This window comes from Passer domesticus, chromosome 6, assembly GCF_036417665.1.
Source record: "Passer domesticus isolate bPasDom1 chromosome 6, bPasDom1.hap1, whole genome shotgun sequence".
Classification (NCBI taxonomy): domain Eukaryota; kingdom Metazoa; phylum Chordata; class Aves; order Passeriformes; family Passeridae; genus Passer; species Passer domesticus.
The window spans coordinates 60,843,732-60,862,351 of NC_087479.1; positions in this window are offsets into that span (position 1 = coordinate 60,843,732).

Below are 18,620 nucleotides of genomic sequence, written 5' to 3' on the forward strand. Positions count from 1 at the left end.
ACTGTTTTAAAGACTGTTAAAATATTTGTGGAATATATACATTTAGCACTTCAATACAAGTAATATATAAAAAGTTCCCTGATCTTCTAGCCATATTTAGTAGAGCCAAAAACCAAACTATTTTTGCAACATAGTAATGTTGCATGGCAGATAACACCTCAAAAATCAGCTTAGCTTTCTTCCAGCTTCAAACAGAGATCAAACCAAGGAGATGAGTCATTAAAGGAGATTAGCTTCTTCAGTCTAATGAAGAGGAAAGCAGCAAATGCTTCCCTCTGAATTCTGGTGATAACAATTTCAAAGCCTTTCATTTCAGAGAAGTAATCAACTGTAGTTATAAATCAGAAGCTACCAGAAACATTATTCAAGTTTCTGGCATACTCATATTCACAAAAGAAAACTAATGTGAGTAAAGAGGAATATTAGTATTTTGTAACAATTTTATCAACTACTCATACTGGGTGTGTTTAAAATTGCCATGCCACTTTGATTGATGGAGGTCAAAACTGATATATTTAAAAAATGAAATATGATGGATGGAATAGTGAGCAATGTATGAGCTAAAGATTCTTCAATACAGAGATGTTCCCATATATCTGTATCTATCTATATCTGTATCTATATCTACCTCAGAACCAAGTAAAAACTCCAGAGTCACGGTGACTAGTTGTGGCAGATAAAGGCTTGCATGAAGTACACGTTCTTGTGAACACATGGAAATCAGTGTAGTTTGAAGTGCTGTTCATATAGTCTTGGTTTGCTGCCAGAATTGCATAGGATGACTCTAGAAATGCTGGGACACTTCAAAGCTCCTGTGGATTTTCACTTGTGTTTGGAGAGAGAATGAAAATGAAAGGGCACACAGAAGTTCACAGAGATTCATTTTATTCTGCCCTAATGAAAACAACTAGAGACTAGATTAATAGACTAAGTTAACAAATGAAATTAACTAATGCCAAAGCAGCCCTGATATTTTCATAAAGTTGGAGTTTTTATCATTGAGAATAGGTTTTGATTTCCTGCACTCTACTAACAGTGTTGAAAACCCCAATACCGTCACAGTCACTTGTCTGATTTGGCCCATCCTTTAGGGAAATTCACATGAGTTTCAAGTACACCCAAGGTTTTCCACCATCCTTCTAGGACATGCTTCAACTACATCAAACATTTATGCCACATCCAAGTCTTCTTATACATTAGTTATGCAAAACAGCAGAGCAATGTGGAACAAAAAGTCTCCAAAGAATAGCACCCTGAACAATCTGTGATACATTCACTAGTCATTTTTACATGACATGAACATTATAAACATTATTTTTTATCACATTTTTCTTTCCAAAATATCACATTCTGTCTGTGTACTTATAGAGGAGACTGCATTTAGTTAATTAACACAGTCTCAAAGGCAGGAAGTTTAATGCATAACTCAGAATAGTTGTTCATTAATTAAACAATGCCTCCTAAGCATACTGAATTCCTAGTTTTAGCCTCCTAGGGATAGGCCTGCTAGAAAAAGACTGTAAATCACAAAGATGCTGTAAGGCAGCACATTACAACTCTTAGATACGGTTCTTTTACTCTGTGGGATTAATAATAATGCAAGCCTTCTTTATTGCACAGTTCATAGGATTTACTGACTGTGGAAGACCTCAAAACATAAAACTAAGGAAGCCACTCAAAAACCACCTGCATATTGATAAAGTTTTATTTTTAATGTTATGAATACACATTCAATTCAAAGAAAGCAGTCTAATTTAACTGATGTACTCAGAGTTGCTTGGAGCAGTTCAAAACCTGTTTACAAAATATTCAGTAGACCAAATTCTAATTATTAGATGTAGTTCTCTAAAAGGTAGATATCAAATTACTTAGAAATAAATGCAAACAGCAAGGTTTTGGTTAAAATTAGGCCACCTAAATCCCTATATCAGCTAGTCAGGCACTTCACTCAACAACCATCAGAATTTGATATTTACTCTTGTCCTAGGTAACCTCAAATCTCATTGTATTCCATATATAACTGTGCCCAAAATTGCCACTTCCTGTTTAAGAGCCTGTAGCTGAGAAACAGAATAGAAGAGCAGGGGGTGCCCTGGGATTTTTAAGCTTGGAGGAGCACTCAGGGACACCTCTCTCTCCTCTTGGATTGCCTCTTGGCCACGTCTTGTATCTTTCTTGCTTTTTCCCTCTTGGTTTTTGATGTAGAGCAGAGGCAGCACAGGTGGAGGGTCCCCTTTTGAGTTCTCTTTTGTTTCTAAAAGCTGTCCACTGTCTTTTATACTGATTTATATTAAAGAAGTAAAAGTCAGCTGTTATTTTTTTACTTATATCTACTTGCCTTCATTTCTCCCTATTGGTGGAAAGGGACTGGTTAAAGCCATAAGGGGACACAACTCATTTTAGAATATCCACCTCTTAAAATTGTCCTAAAAAATGACAAATTTGTTGCCCAATGAAAGAGGCATGAGAAAGAAAGTGTAAAAATAACAATTTTGTCCAAAACATTTGTACATTGTGTACAGATCTCACTGGTCACCATACTGCTCAGTCTGATCATGAGGATGCAGCACTGAATCCTGAATCTTGTATACTATATGTTGGGTAATTTGCCCACAAGATGAATCTTTTCTGGATGAGGGGCACAAGTCAAGATTGCTTTGTTGATATACTCTGTGGTACCAGCTTATATCAAAACAACATCAGAGACAATGAATATTATTTGGGATGTGTATTCATTGCTGTTTGCCTGTCCTGATCTCAGCTGCTACTTCCAGGGGTTTAGCAAAAATTTCACTCAGTCTCTTGGGGGAACAGTAGGGAATGATCTTTCCCAGCCATTCACCTCCTTCTCCCCTTTAGGTCTGACACATCATCTTTTGAAAGTGTTCCTTCCCTGTAAATATTGAAGGCACCATTTTTTTGATAATTCTTCTATGTCTCCTCTGTATAGTCTGCAACACATTCAGAATTAGAGCTGGGATTTCCAGAAAGGTTGCCCAGAGATCTGCCCCAGTGGTGGGAAATTCCTGAGTGGCATGAGATGTAGGTTCATCTGTTTTGAGAAGAATTCCTGTGTAGAGATAACACTCTCACAGACATGCTTGAGCCTCCTGCTGGGACAGAGAGAAATCATAAAAGCACAGCCTGGAGATAATCTGTGCATGTGGGAAGCAGTTTGTTATACTGGACTAGCAGTGGGCCTCCCCTCCCTGCTGCCCTCTAGTTTAGCTAAGCCTGATGGAGCCACGTGTCTCTGCCACCTGACCTTGTCAGAGAGGTAATGAAACAAATCTGCATTTCAACTGGGGGCTGTTAGAGACGTAATTAAATAAATCTACTCTTTGCATTTCAGCTGAGGCTTGGTAGTTGCCCTGGTTACCTGTATGTGTTGATTCACAAAAGAGGCAAAATCCCCGCTGTCCTAATGACATTGAGATGGGTTTTATCTGATTTATCTCCAATTCTTCTCACAATGTTTATCACAAGACAGTGATACCCTTGGAAACTTTTTATTCTCTTTTTTAAACCAAGTCATGTCCTTTCAGCCATAATCTGGCTGCTTAAATACTATTTTTAGACCTATTCTATCCAAAGCATCAACAAAATAGAGATGCATATTTTAAGTCCTTTGAAACACATATACACAACCAATTCATACTAGAGGGCTTGGCCCAGTATCTTTTTAAATGTTACCTTATTTAAGTAATTACAGGAGGAAAATAAATTGTAGGAGACAAAAAATAGCCCTCTTCATTACTGCAAGTAATTTGGGTGAAGAAAGTCCTCCTAAACACTATCTAGAAACTGTAGACAATTTTAATATATGGTGTCTGCAAAGTTTTCTTCTGTACTCAACACAATGAGCTTCCATACCAAAGGATAACTAAGACGAATGACTACTAAGGGGAGAGGGGAAGGACCATTTATTAAATAAATTATTTTTGAAAATTTTTCATTAATCAAGGCTTGCTCTTTAACCACATCCTAAAAGGAGCTGGTATGCATAGGAAATTCCAGCACAGTTCATTATCCAACAGAACCTTGCCAAATCAGTACCTCAATTTTCTTATTTTCTTGGGTTTATTTTTTTATCATTGATTTTAAAAAGTAGCTTGATAGCTTTAAAAGACTGTTTTATACATATCTTCCTCAAGCTGGGACTTTTCCTTAATACTCTTTTCCTACCCATCTTTCATCAAAATGCAGATTTTAGAGATAAAGGGATTTGAAGTCCCTTATAAGAGAGGTAGAAAATAACATGACTGAAGAAGACTTCATATATAGGCTTAACTTTAGACAACTTTTTTATTATTATGCAACAGCATTTTTAACACTTCTGCAATGACTTTGCTGAGAAGAAAGTTGAGATACTCTTTATGAAATCTATGGAAGTTACTAATATGATCAACATCTGAATCAGCAAAATTCAATTTACTGTATTGATCAGGCCTAAAAATAATTAAGCCTCACAAAAATGCTTTCAAAAGTAAACGGTAGAGGTGAATTTTCTATTCCCCAATGAAGACCCCAGCCTTTCTGAAAAATTTTGGAAGGATAGAAGCAATGCATTACACAAATAATACCCTATACGATTACAGTTTAAAATATATAAACATTAGCAACCTCTGGTGGACCAGTTCTTTTTGCATTGATGAGCTATTTACATCACAATATCACAGATTTTGGCCGCATGTCTTCTTTTTCATTACTCAGCTCTTCAAGTGTGTACCATTTTGTTTGAATATCAAACATAACATATAACTCTGCAAAATTATGGTCATCCTCCCAGTTCTTCTGTTTCAGTTGACATATACCATGCTTCATTTCAGATGAGTTAAGTAGCACCAATCAACTTCGGTAATAAATAGAGTGAGGCAACAAACCTTACACTTGAATGAATGTTTATTCATTACCCAAGTGTAGCTTTACTGTTCATTTCAGCTGGGGTTTCCTTATTTTAAAAAACTGGCAAATGTTTGACTGCCTGCTTTCTTTCATTGGAGTCTCCAGTGCTGCCAACTGGAAGCTCTAAGGAGATGATAATATGAGAAATGGCTATGTGAGAGCTGTCAGTGATATGGTGTGACAGTTCCTTGGAATGGGAGTCCATGGCACGCTGATAATGCTGGCAGTCTGTGGAGATCAAACTGTTTCAGACTGCAGAATGAATCAACTGTTTGACAGACATTAGTATGTCTCAGGGGCAGTAGTTCCCCAAACAATGTTGTGTTAAGAAAACTGAAGCTAGAAGCTCAGTTGCCAGAATTTTTTAAAAAAGGTATCAGAAAACAGAGATGGGATAACATTTTTACATAGAAAATAATGTCCGAAATAACATAACACAAATAAAAGAGTTTTTATGCATCTGTGCAGGGAAAACTGAAATGTTAAAAACTGTGATCTTTCACCTGTTCTTAGGGAAAGAAATACTGCACAATGAATTCTTTCTCCTCTTGATGCCCAGGATACCCAAACATTTGTTAGCTGCATACTTGTTCATGATTTAACCAGCACCTGAAACAGTATCAAAAGTCTTCTTGGCAGTCTCCTTCATAGCCATTATACATTTGTGATTTTGCAGATGAAAGATTGTGTTTTATGTTGTGGTTCTTTGCTGATTAAAACACCAATCTGGATGTTCCAGCCAGGAAGCAAAAGGAAGGATAGAGTCAGAAAAAAAGCATAATGGAAGGAAACGAAGACAGATGAAAAAAAAATCATGAAAAGAGAGACAAGGCAGCAAAGGAAAAAAAAATCATTCAGAATGACAAAAAAATAATTTTTTGTGCAACTGATAATAATAAAAAACACCCCAAAGCTATTTACTAATCTTCATCCGGTGTAGTCCCCCAAATATATTTAGCAATTATTAAAGACTACCAATATGAAGCAAGATAGCCATTAGGAAAGCCTCAGCTGTAATGGCAAGGTCTGCTTGGTTTCTCTTATTCCAAAGATACTGAGAAATTCATCGTAGCTCAATGGAGACACCAATTTATAAGCACCTAAAGGAAAGTCTAAACCCTCCCTGCCAATTGCTTCAGGCAATGGAGCATCTATGGAGGATAACCCATTTCACACACACTACACAGACTGACTCAAGACAAGATCTTTCCAGAGTCCCAAGTTCCAGTACAATTAACTCTAGATGACTTGCACAGAGTTCTCTGCATTCCTGAGTCAAAAGTTTAAACTTCAACAATTTTTAAAAGAGCAGTTCAGCACCAGCAAAACAGAATACTGTGTTCTCACCATATCTGGATTTTCAACACCAGGTAAGATTTCATTCACTGAAGAGCAGTCTTTTTATTACTTCACAAAACAATAAGTGATAAGAGCCAACACTGCCCAGAGTGTTTAACCAAAGCTTGGCGCTGTTCTTGTTGCTAAAATAACATTGATATGTACCCATGTTTTATTTTTTCATATATACATATATAAAACATATAAAATAGTCACACCTTGTGATCTGATCTGGAAACACACAGCTTGCTTAATTTGCTGATTATGATGATGAACATGCTAATGATGCACACTACACAAGACTGCCTAGTGATACAGTCTGAAGTGCTTAACAATGCCATGAGACTGCTCTGTTACCACTATAGAAAAACTTATGATGAAGGACCACCCATTTTAATATGTTTTCATTAATAGCCTGTGGGTAAAGGTTTTGCTTGGCTATATCTTACATTTCCAATTTTGCAATGAATTCAGAGGTCTCTTGCTAAACACCAGAAAGTGACACCTCCTTTCCCCTCCAGCCCACACACTCAAAAAAGCCAAGTATGTTTCCTCTGTGAGTACCCTACGCAAATAGAGTTATAACACATCAGGATCAAACCTGCAATTCCAGACTGTCTGAAAGATCTATGGAGATTTCTAATTCCATATACAGCAGATTGTAAACTGAAATTTCAGAAGAGAAGTTTTGGAAGCTCTTGAGTGCAAACAAATAATAGATAATGTTTTCTCTCCTAAATGTCTTATCAAAGCATGGATAGACTTATTTCGATGAAGCTGCATCTTCTCCAGAGACAAAACAATGAAGATTTTTTTCAAATTTGTCATATTTTCTCACAAGTTTTATTACTAAATTTATATATTGTCACTTGTAGGAAACAATTTAAAATTGAAGTATTTTACATTTTCTTTCACAGATAATTTACAAAATCTTCTCCACAGAAAAGAATATAAGATTAATTAGTTAGCTTAATTCCTAACTACTGCTGGTGAGTGTATTTAAATCCTTTGATAAGTCCTCTCCACCAGAGGTGGTAGTGCAGTGTTTTCAAAGCTAATGCTTCAAGCTTTATTGCACTTTTCCACAGACAGTCATGAAAAGCAAAAGACTTGAAAGGCTGTTAATGAACACCTTCAGACCACCAGGATCTCTCCCAAGCCAGAGCAGTTCTAATTCAGTTCCCAAAGGACAAGAGGGGTGAAAACCAATGGAAGTGAATAGCCTGTCTCAGTTTCAGCAGGAAGCCTGTAACGTGTTCCAAAAGTGTTCCACATTTCCTCTGTTCCTACTATTTCCTCTTTCTTAAGGAAGCCAATTACCTTGTAGAACATTTTTACCCTTCCCTAGATTGTAAATACATTTTCTACCTCTCTGAATTTCTACTTCATTCTTATTCAAGCTTTCCTGTTATGTATTCAACACACACTCATACTCCCACTTGGTTATTCATCTTTAATTGCCCTATTTCTCTCTCGGACAAAATACACCACATTTCCTTTACTTCCCTGCAGAGATTTCTCTGTTCTCTAACTGCCCAAACTAAATGCCCACCAAGTGTGGCATAGCTACAGCAATAACATACTTGGCACAACTACTGTATTAGAAAAAAATCCTAACCACTTCTCTGGTAAATATAAAAACCAAGTGAGGATAAAAGTGTTCCTTCCTGCTCAGGAGCAGAGGGGACCCTGCAGAACCACCTCTCGATCACCACAGTGACACTCCCTCCAGGGAGGAGAAAAATGAAAATGATCAAGAAAAGGACAAAGGTTCCCTTGGCTGTGCTGTGCGCAGCTCTGAAGTAGTCACACAAGCTTTAGCTCTGCAATCTATCTAGCTCGCAGGTTCAGAAATTCTAATTTCTAAAGCGCTTCTTTTGGCACAACCTGTGGTTTATTCAGTACTATTATTCACTCTGAGGAAATTTATGACTGGTTCTGGCATTCACTCTTGTTTGCCTTTGCAAGCATTGAAACAAAATTAATTTAATTTCTTAGCACTGCAATTTATTTTGTTAGTAAATTAGTACTGCTATTGAACAGATGCTTAACTGTCTCCATTACTGACCTTTGTTGCTCTTAAGTTTCTTATTTTTACCATATCCCTTTCTGAAATCTTCCTGTCATCTTTCACCTTTTTTTTCTGCGTTTTGATTCTCCCTTCAAATCTTCTGAGCCTTCAATATTATTAAATACTCTTTACTTGCTTTTTTTTGCTATACATTTGATTTTTTTGATGTTTGTTTTAGATGCATGCACACACCTCTACTTTATTACTTGCTCAACTCAACTAGAAATGCCAGATACTGATCAAGAGTAAAGGGCAAAATATGTTTCAATCATAACTCAAATTTGATGCTGGTCAAGGACTTTTTTACATTCAATAGTTCTGTTGTATTCCAACACAGCACATTCCAGGGTATTTTAGTGCCTTGAACTGTAGTTTAAAAGAATAAACATTCCAGTTTTATATGTAAGTTGAAATTCAATGACAAACTGAGAATTGAGTCTATGGTATTATGCAAAGTAAAAATAAAATTATACAGTTACCATAGCCAGACTGATCCTGAGCTGTAAAGATCTATAGCAACCATGACCTACCTTTACAATGTATAGTTCTTCTCTCATTCACTGGTAAATGTTTGTCTTGTGTAATTTGAATGCATTTCTGTCATAAAATACATAATCTGCAAGACTAATTTCTGATGGTTATTTCTTCTTTCCATACCAATGTTTTTTTATGTCTGTTAGATCTTCCCCACAATGAAATTCAGAGATAAATCTGCTGTCAGTCTCTTTTTATTGACACATACTGCTCTAAGTGCTGACTGCACATGTTAGTTCCACTGCTGGGGTTTTTATTATTTTTCAATTTAAGTCTTGTTATATTCAGAACTTGTCTTGCATACAAATCACTGAATAGCTATATATGGAATAAATTATAAGCATCAGAATTTTTCCAATATCAACTGCCAGAACATGGAATGGTCTGAAAATTCTTACAGAACCTCAGGTTTCAACTGTAATCCAACAGAATGGGGAGCCCACGAGGATACATAGGATCAGACTTCCCATCCCTCACTCTTTTTCTTAGAGGGTTTTCACCACCACCCTTTCCCATGTTTTAAAAACAATAGCAAAAGATTAAAAAAAATTATAAACCCCATACACAGAGGATCCAGCATGTGACTGATAGCAAAGCTTTCATAGTTATTTTCATAAAGAGAAAAATACTGGTTAGCCAAAAAAAGAACACTTGCCCAAAGGGGCAAGAATATCAGTTTTATGCTTGTTTAGAAGCTTAGTGTCCTTTGCGATTTCACAGAAAAGATGAAAGACCTAAACAACCATACAATCAGGTAGGAAAAACAATGTTAAATCACACAATGCATGTAGATACACCTTTATACAATCCACCTGAATGAAAGCTACCTGCTGTGTGACATGCCAAAAGCTTCCTACTAGAATTTTCACCTTTTGCTCTGTTGCAAGTCTTCTTTGAGTTCAGTACTTATGAGAGGGAGCAACTGAATTGAATACAGTCTCAGATAGCTAGGAAAAGTGGGATAAGCTGGTTTTGCATCTAACATAATTACATACAATAGCCTATGTTATGACCTTAAAGTCAAGACTGGTATTTTCCTCAACCATGTTTATCTGTATTTATTAATGACTTTAGTAACACCAAAAATATTTCAGAGAAACTCAATAAAAGTTGTAATTTAACACTGTCCTTTGTATTAGCATAATGGCAGCAAGATGAATTTTAAGTTGAAAAAAAACATCTGCCCCTTTATCCCCCCAAAATATAAAAGTGCATTTCATTTCCTTTTTCTCTGCTGCCCTGACAAGAATCATCTATTCTAGAAACATAACTTCAGTTAGGACAGAGATGATGACTGTTTGAATGACTGCAAAAATATCTGATTGGGAATTTTTATTTTCTTCCTTGGTATAATGCAATACATACTTGTGGATAATATATACTTTTTATGTATATTATTTGATTTTTTTTTTGCAAATATTATGATAGTACAGTAAGCATAATGAAACAAAATACTTAGCTATAAAAATAATTTCTGTGGAATATATAAACTATGATGAAGACACAATAAAAAGGCAAAAGGAATTTGGATCCAGGCTAAAAGATTCCTTTATTTTGCTTTTCCTAACCACGTTTCAGTTAACTGGATTTTTCTCACCAGGGATAGAAAAAAGACTATAAATAGGAAGGACCTGAAATTGGGAAAATAGCAAATATGGTCTTGGTGCACAGAGCCTGCAGAGCAATTAAGGATCAGGTTTTACTCACCTGCTACAGATCCTGTAGTTAAGCCTCAGAATTCAGAGCTAGGAGATGCATGCTTATATTTTTCTACACCCTCAATTTCACTAAAACAAGTTCAATGAATGCCATTGAAGTTGTGGGACCTTTCTTTCAATGATGAATGTTACTTATTAATGAGGAAACTATTCTGAGCAGTGGTTATGCATATGCTGCATGTCTGTGTATCTGGTAAACCGTATCTGCATCTGACATGTTACAGAATTAATAACTGTACACGATGATAATTAGCACCTTGCTGAATTCATTCCAACACCTGAAATGTATAGTTAGATATATGAAATCAAAAGGTACTCTTTGGCTAAATATGCGGCACTGCTGAGACTGAGAACCACAGTAAGCTAGCAATATTATTCATAAATGTGCAAACTTAAAGTAGAATTTACTTATAGATGTAAAAATGAAATGTGTTTTAAAAAATCAAGAATTTACCACAGAAAGCACTTAGGTGGTTTAGGTGCTCATTTCCAGCTTCTCTTTTAATAATACACTCTATCAGCTATTAAATCTTATTTATAATTGGAATCACAGAATCGTTAAAGTTGGAAAAGACCTTTAGGGTCACCAAATTCCCCAAATGGATTTCTTGTTTCTCAGGAAGGCTTTGTAAAAGAAAAAATAAATAGTTTTCTTCCAGTCAAAATCACTTATTTCTTTATCTTCCATTAGTTTTTGTTACATAGCATGTACTAATCAGAAGGTCCTCTTCCCTGATGCTATCCACTCTTGGCAATTCATTAAGTTCTGTCCAATTAGAAAATTCTCAGTATGGTTACACAGAAAGTATACAAGGGAGTCCACAAATCCTTCACAAGACCTCCAGATAAACGTGCTGAATTTACAAAAAAAAAAAAAAAAAAAAAATCCAAGCAGTTCTCCTTGAACACAGTAAAAGGATTTACACAAAATGATATGCAAGTCAGGAGACAGCAACTGAGGTAAGCCCTGGGGTGAGGGTTAGACCTGATCAGAAGCCCCAAGCCTTGTCAGATCTGGCAGCCCTCAACAGCCAAGTAGATGAGGTGGGGATGATGTTGGGAGCATCCAAGGGAGATTTGATTGGCTCTAGGGAGTGCAAGTGACCTGGAGCACACGGCATGGCAGTTCAAACAAGCAGGAGTCTTCTCTGACCATCCAGGAGCAGCCAATAGAGGCAGCAAACAGACTCAGTAGCTGGCAAGAGAGAGCCCAAAGAGATCCCTTCAGCCCCAAGTCTTATCAGCGTGCTAGTTTTTCAGTTATTGTATTGATATGCCAAATAGAGATCTGCCCATAGAGCTTAATTCTCTGTAGGCATGGGAGTCACTGAACCAGCTATATCAGAGACCTTCAGCGTGGCTCTCCTCCTGCTGTAAGGAGAGAATTCGTGCAGCCAAAGTTCAACTGGACTTGAAGCTGGGCAAAACCGTAGGGGACAATAAAAAGAGGTTTTCAAATATATTAATAACAATAGGCAGAGTAAAAATAATATCATCCTCTTACTGGGAGAGGATGGGGAGGAACTCACCCCAAAAACTGGAAGAGGTGATTAATGCATTCTTTGCCTCTGTCTTCAGTATGGACAGAGTGCCCTGAGCTGAAGGACCATGACTGTGAGAATGATCAACTCCCAGTCAACCCTGAAACTGTGTAGGATCTGCTGCTGAGCTGGATCCCCGCAGAGCTATGGAGCCTGAAAGGATTCATCCAAGAATCCTTGAAAGAATGGGTGCTGTTCCTGCAAGATTTCTCAATGATTTTTGAGTGGTCTTGGGAATCTGGAGTGATCCCAGCTGACTGGAAGCTGATGAATGTTGTCCAGATTTTCAAGAAGGGCAAGAAGGAGAACCCCAGAAACAGACCTGTTAGTGTCACTTCAGTGCCAGGTAAATTTATGGAGAAGATTATTCTGGGAATGTGGTGTGCTGGCTCTATGGTCACAGAGAGAAGCAGATAGCTTTTCCAGGCATCATCCTGGGGAAGCTGTGAGAAAGCTCAGAGAAAGAATTAAAACAATTCTTGTTTCACTCTCTGCACCTGTTGTTGGAGAACATGCTGCGTGTGAAACATAATGTTTATGGAGATGTTTACAAGAAAGTGTTGCTCCTAATTAACCAGTGGTGTAAAGTGAAGACCAATCAGGTCTTAGCTGAAGAATCCTGTCTATAAAAAGTGTGTAGATTCTAACAAATCTAGCTACTATGCCTTCTGAAATGCATGGAGTCATGTCACCTTCATTTTCACTGTCCCTAACTTACGGCGACATGAGAGGTATTGAAAAACACCTGAAAGACAATTCAGGCATTGGTCACTCCTTGTGAGGGGATATCATGTAATGTCACTGTAATATCACTGTATTCCATAGCTATCTGTGCCCCAAATTGTTACAGTCTCTTTAAGACCCTACAGCCAGGAAGCTGGGGTGGGGTGCTACCTCAGATGCTTTTAAAATCTGCTCCAGCGGGCAGTTTGTGGTCTTTTGCTGCATGATTTTTGCATTGCTGGGCTTCTTGGTTTTTGCCTGAGGGCAGAGACCACCTAGATTTGTCTCTTGCTGTTCTTGCTCTAGAGCAGAGACAGCAAGGGTGGAGGCTTTTCCCTTTTTCTGCATTCTCTTTTGTTTGGTTTTTATTTTTTTCTCATCTCAGAGAGACTATGGTTAGAGGCTTTGCACAGCCTTGGGGTGAATTCCACAAGTGCCTGTCTGTCAGAGCCACACCAAGCAGAGTGCCCTGCATCAACAAACTCACCAGGAGTGCCCTGCTCAGGAGACAAGACTATGGAGTTCCCCAGCCCAGCCACCTTGCCTCGCCTGCTCCTGCCATCTCCTAACACTACCAGAGTGAAATCCCTCCTCAAGCTCTAGCCCCTTGGTCCAGACAATATCAGCTGGCACTCCAGCCATCAGGGAGATAAGCAGAATGTGGGCAGGGGCTGTGGGAATGACTGACACCATTTTCCCTTTGTCCTTCAAACCACGGGTTTGGCTGTGGAGTGCCATCTTGGAGGGTTGTGCCCAGCATTTCTGGGTCTCTCTTGGTTCTGGGAAGTCCTTAAAATTTAGCAGTTTTTTTTTAATCTGGTGGTTGTTTCCAGTTATGTCTTGACTGTTGCTGTTCCACTTGTTAGTCAGCTGTTATTTTTTCACTTGCATTAGTCATATTTGTTCCTTATTGGTGTAAAGGGATTGGTTGAACTTCTAAAGGGAGGCAACTTATTACAGAATGTTTTCCTTTAGATTGTGTTAAACCAAGACAGAGAGAGAGGAGAGGCAGGCACTGATCTCTTCTCTGTGGTGACCAGTGACAAGGCATGAGGGAATGGCCTGCAGTTGGGTCAGGGAAGGTTTAGGCTGGATATCAGGAAAATGTTCTTCACCCAGAGGGTGGCTGGGCACTGGAACAGGCTCCTCAGAGAAGTTGTCACAACACTAAGCCTGATACAATTCAAGAAGTATCTGGAAAATGCTCTTAGGCAGTTGGTGTGACTCTTGGGGTTGTTTAACGCAGAGTTAAACATTGGACTTGATGATCCTTTGCCTTCCAACTTAGCCAGCATATTCTGTGCTTCCATAATCTTGATTCAATTACCTCGCCATAATTACAATGTCTAAGAGAAGCCAGCTACTTGCTTCTCACCTGTTTTGTCCATCTCCATCATAGAGCTCTGGATATCTTTGCTGTCCTAAAAGAAACCAAAAAAACCCTCACCATTAAAGTTGATGGTCAAAGTTGAAATACCTCTCACTGTTTCTAGGTCTGCAAAATTTTGAGAGCATGCTACCCATCTTCATTAAAGAAAATATTCCCTTATTATTCTTAAGGATCTTTATTATTCTCAAGGATTTCACTGCATATCCCTTGCTACTTTTATCATTCCAATTCACTCCTTGCTACTTTTATCATTCCAATTCACTCAAAATCCAAGCATTAGAATGAAACCAACTCAAAATATCCTGTCTTACCTACCAGGTTTTTTGGTTGGTTGGTTGGTTTTTAAAATTTTTGTGGTTTTGTTGTTGTTTGTTTCCTTTTCCTTTTTTTTTTTCAATCCAGACTCTTCATCAAGCTTCTCTAAATCTCAGACATGAGGTAAACAAATATTTACGTGACAGCAAGTTGCATGATCAGACATTTGCCTTGAAAACTTTTTGCCAGACATAAAATGGTAAATGGATACTAACCTGCCCCATTCCACTCTAAAAGGGGGACCTGGGGAGTATTCTTTTTGATAGATTTCTCAGATGAAAATAAAGCACAAATGCAGCAATATATATCTGAGAACCATTTATTGATAGAAAAGGGTAAGTGTTCCTACTAAAGTGGGAGAGAAAAGACAGCAGAGATGGAAAAAGAGAGAGGGAGAAAGAAACAGAAGACTGGGACAACGTTACCAGAAGAACCCTGGCGGTCTGTCAGCATCAGCTTAGCAGGCAGAGTGTGCACAATCTCAGCAGGCACTTTCCTCTTTGTAGACGGAGAAGCTCAATCACTTCAACAACTCCTACCAAATTTATGGATTTTTGAGTGCATCTTGCACCATCATTCTTTTTTTACATTGTAATTGAAAGGTGGGTCAATATGGAAGTAGCCAACTTAATTAGTTCATCGACCATCTACATTTCTGTTCAATCACAAAAGTAATTACCTACTGTACTGGCAGCCAAGAGCTAAACTTTTTACCAGAAGATCGTGAAACATTTTGCAAACTAAGCAAGGACACTGCGAGAATATTTTAATATCTATTTACATGTCCTTCCATGTCAGCTAAACTCCCAAAAGCTGAAGAAATACACAATCTTTACTCATGTCAGGTTCTCAAGAAGCCACTTCCATATAGTGCTGAAGTAACATTAAGACATCAAAGGCAGAACTGTCAGGATACACAGCACTCAGAGTCAGAGGCCTAAATCTGGCTCACAGTGGTCTTCACCAGAAACTGGATTTCCAGAGTGAGCACACAAAATTTTCACTTACTACTTTAAATGAGAACTCACTATTCATTTGTCAGATATACTGCAAAGGCTTAAAAGAAAAAGCTTAAAAAGATTAAAAAAAATCTAAAAATGTAAAGCATTTTAAATGAAGTTTTAAGGTTTAAAAACCTGTGTCTCTCATATCCTCAGATCTAAGAATGCTCTGCTTCCCTCCGTGTCCTGATGCACAGTCCTTACTGTTTCACTCTTTCTTCTGAGCTAGGTACCAAGATAACTCACAGATAAATATTCTGAGCTGGAAAGGACCCACAAGGACCACTGAGTCCAATTTTTAAGTGAAGAGCCTGTAATTCCCACAGGGAAGGTGTTCTGTTTTCAGCTGGGATCGTGTTAATTTCTTCTCAGTAGCTGTTACACTGCTGTGTTTTGTGTGTAGATAACACCATGATGTTTTGGTTTTTTGCTAAATTGTGTTTATCCTAAGTCAAGGGCCATTTTTTCCCTTGTCTCATGCTCTGCCAGTGAGGAGGTATGCAGAAGAAACCAGGAGAGAGGACAGCTGGGACAGCTGTGACCTGACCCGACCAAAGGGATATTCCATACCACAGGATGTCATGCCCAGTGTGTAAACTGAGGAGAGTTATCCAGAAGGTTGGCCAATCTCGGTTCAGGAAGGGGGAGTGAGCAATTGCACTTGTTTTTCCTTTTTTATAATTTACTTTTATTATTGTATTTTACTTTATTTTCAACCATTAAACTGTTCTTATCTCAACATACAAGTTTGACTTTGATTCTCCTCCCCATTGCACTGGAGGGTGAGGAGAGGAGAAAGGGAGGGTTGAGTGAGCAGCAGTGTGGTGCTTAATTTCCAGCTGGGTTGAAAACCACATCAAAAGAGTAGCGTGCTCCCACCTAGTCTTTAGACTTTCCTCCAAACTATCTACCTGTTTGCAAGAAATGTCAGGTTTTTTTTCTGAAACTACTGGAGTATGCTTGTATTTTCAAGTCTTTCAAAGCAAATTTAAAAATTAAGAGACAACAAAGCAATCTAGTCCAAATCAGATTAGAAAATGAATAAATTAGCTAACCAATTATGTGAACTTTATATTATATAATACAGGTGCAGTGCAGGAGTTTCTCCAAAGATAGATGCAAGCATTTATAAATAATCTAAATATATTTTTTTAAGTTACTGCCATTTTTAAAAGTTACTTGGGATTTTCAATAAATATTTTTAATATTAAACAGTCTCAAAAAATAATTTAGCATGCAACAGATTTGTAGATGTCACCTATTCCAACTCCCTTACTCTGCATAAATTACTGAAAATAGGACAGTTTGTGCCATTTAAATACAGCATGTTCAATTGGCCATTGCTACACTTAATTGAACAGTAATTAAAATTTGTGTTCAACAAAGTTTCTTAAAGTCTTTTCAAAGGAAAAAATAGTAAAAATTTTCGAGGAAATCGATGAAAATAGTTATCTGGAGCCAAGTAAGCAGGTACTCTGATAATAAAGTGATAAAGTGATTGGATTAAGGTTCAATTCCCGCCCTTTGACCTTCAACAAATTGATTTCATTGCTTTAGCCTCAGATAGCTGTTCTTTCCTCTCCTTCCCCAGTCTTTTTTATTTTGTGAATTCTTTTGGAGAAAAATGGTACTTTTTTTTTTTAATACAATAGAGTATATTCCAAGACTCATCTAAGTATTAACATCCTCCATATTACCATACAGTATAGATAGCATTTTTTTCAGTAGGTAAATATTTTGATTCTCATTAAATACCTCAATTACAAGTAGTAGTAGCTAGATTAAGTATATACTACAATATCACAAGGTCATAAAAAATACATGTACTGTGATGCCTGGAAACAAGGAATTTTTTGCCCACCTGTGAAGCAATCAGGAATCATTCATTCAATATTCATTATAGTTATAGATCTTTAGGTGGGGAGGGGGTAGTGTATTGGGCATTTTTGCAGTTTATACAAGAGGTAAAATGTTCTGCCAACTCAGTCATGGCAGAAGTGCTCTTTCAGACATGCAGATTTTTGTATTATAAATAAATAAAACTACAGATACACTATCAGTCACTACAACTATACAGTTTAATTCCTGGTGTAAGAGACTCAAAAATCATAGTTTTCTTTAACACTGTTAAGATCACAGAAGGAATTTGCCTACTGTTGTAAAGAAGCTGCTGCTGATCTGTGACCACCAAAGCCCACTGCACCCCTGAGTATGCCTGCTGGATTTCAGGAAATTGGACTGACTTAAGCCCCCTTAAGGAACTTGAGATACGATGAAGGTGATCCTGTTGCCCAGTTATCTCAGGTCTAAGGAGAAGTAAACAAGGCTGAGGGAGAAGAAGGTATCCACAAGAAAGCCAGACCCAGCGGCTCTCCTGAAAATCAGCTCCTGCTGGGCTCAGGGTGGAGGAGGCCATAGCCCAGGCTCATCTGCTGGGGCCAGGTTTGCACACACTACCCCACAACTGAGAGGGAGGAGGAGATTTTGGAGGTGTGATAGTGAAACCACTGGTAGAGAGGGGGGAACACCCATCATCAGAAGCCATAAGCCAGATAAGAAGCAGACCTTGCAGGCAGTCTCCATTGTAAAACTACTGCATTGTAAAACTTCTGCCCCAGGAAGCTCACATTTACAGAGGACATCCTTGTGAGAGACAGCTATAATGTCTTAGTGTGGGAGATAAGAAAAATCTTATAGAATAAGGACCTCTGATCACTTCTGTTCATTTCCTGTAACTTTTGTTCACCAGGACACACTCTGGGAAAGGTTCACCTAACAGGGTAACAAAGAACATGTTACATAACCTAAAAAACAAGTTGTATAACAAGTGTATGGTCATCTTGTGGTTTGGGTTCTGATGGTCAAAGATGAACATTGCATGGTCAAAGGAACACATGAACACCTGCAGTGGCAAGCAGCCAACGCTTTTTGTAGTCTTTCCATGAGAATGTAAACAGAGAAGAACTTAGCATCTGAACACAGCATAAAATGGCCTGGCTTTTTGCAATAAACAATTTCTTTCTGCACCTACCAAAAGGAATCCGTGTGTCTTCATTTCTCATTGCTACACCTTAGAAGGAGTCA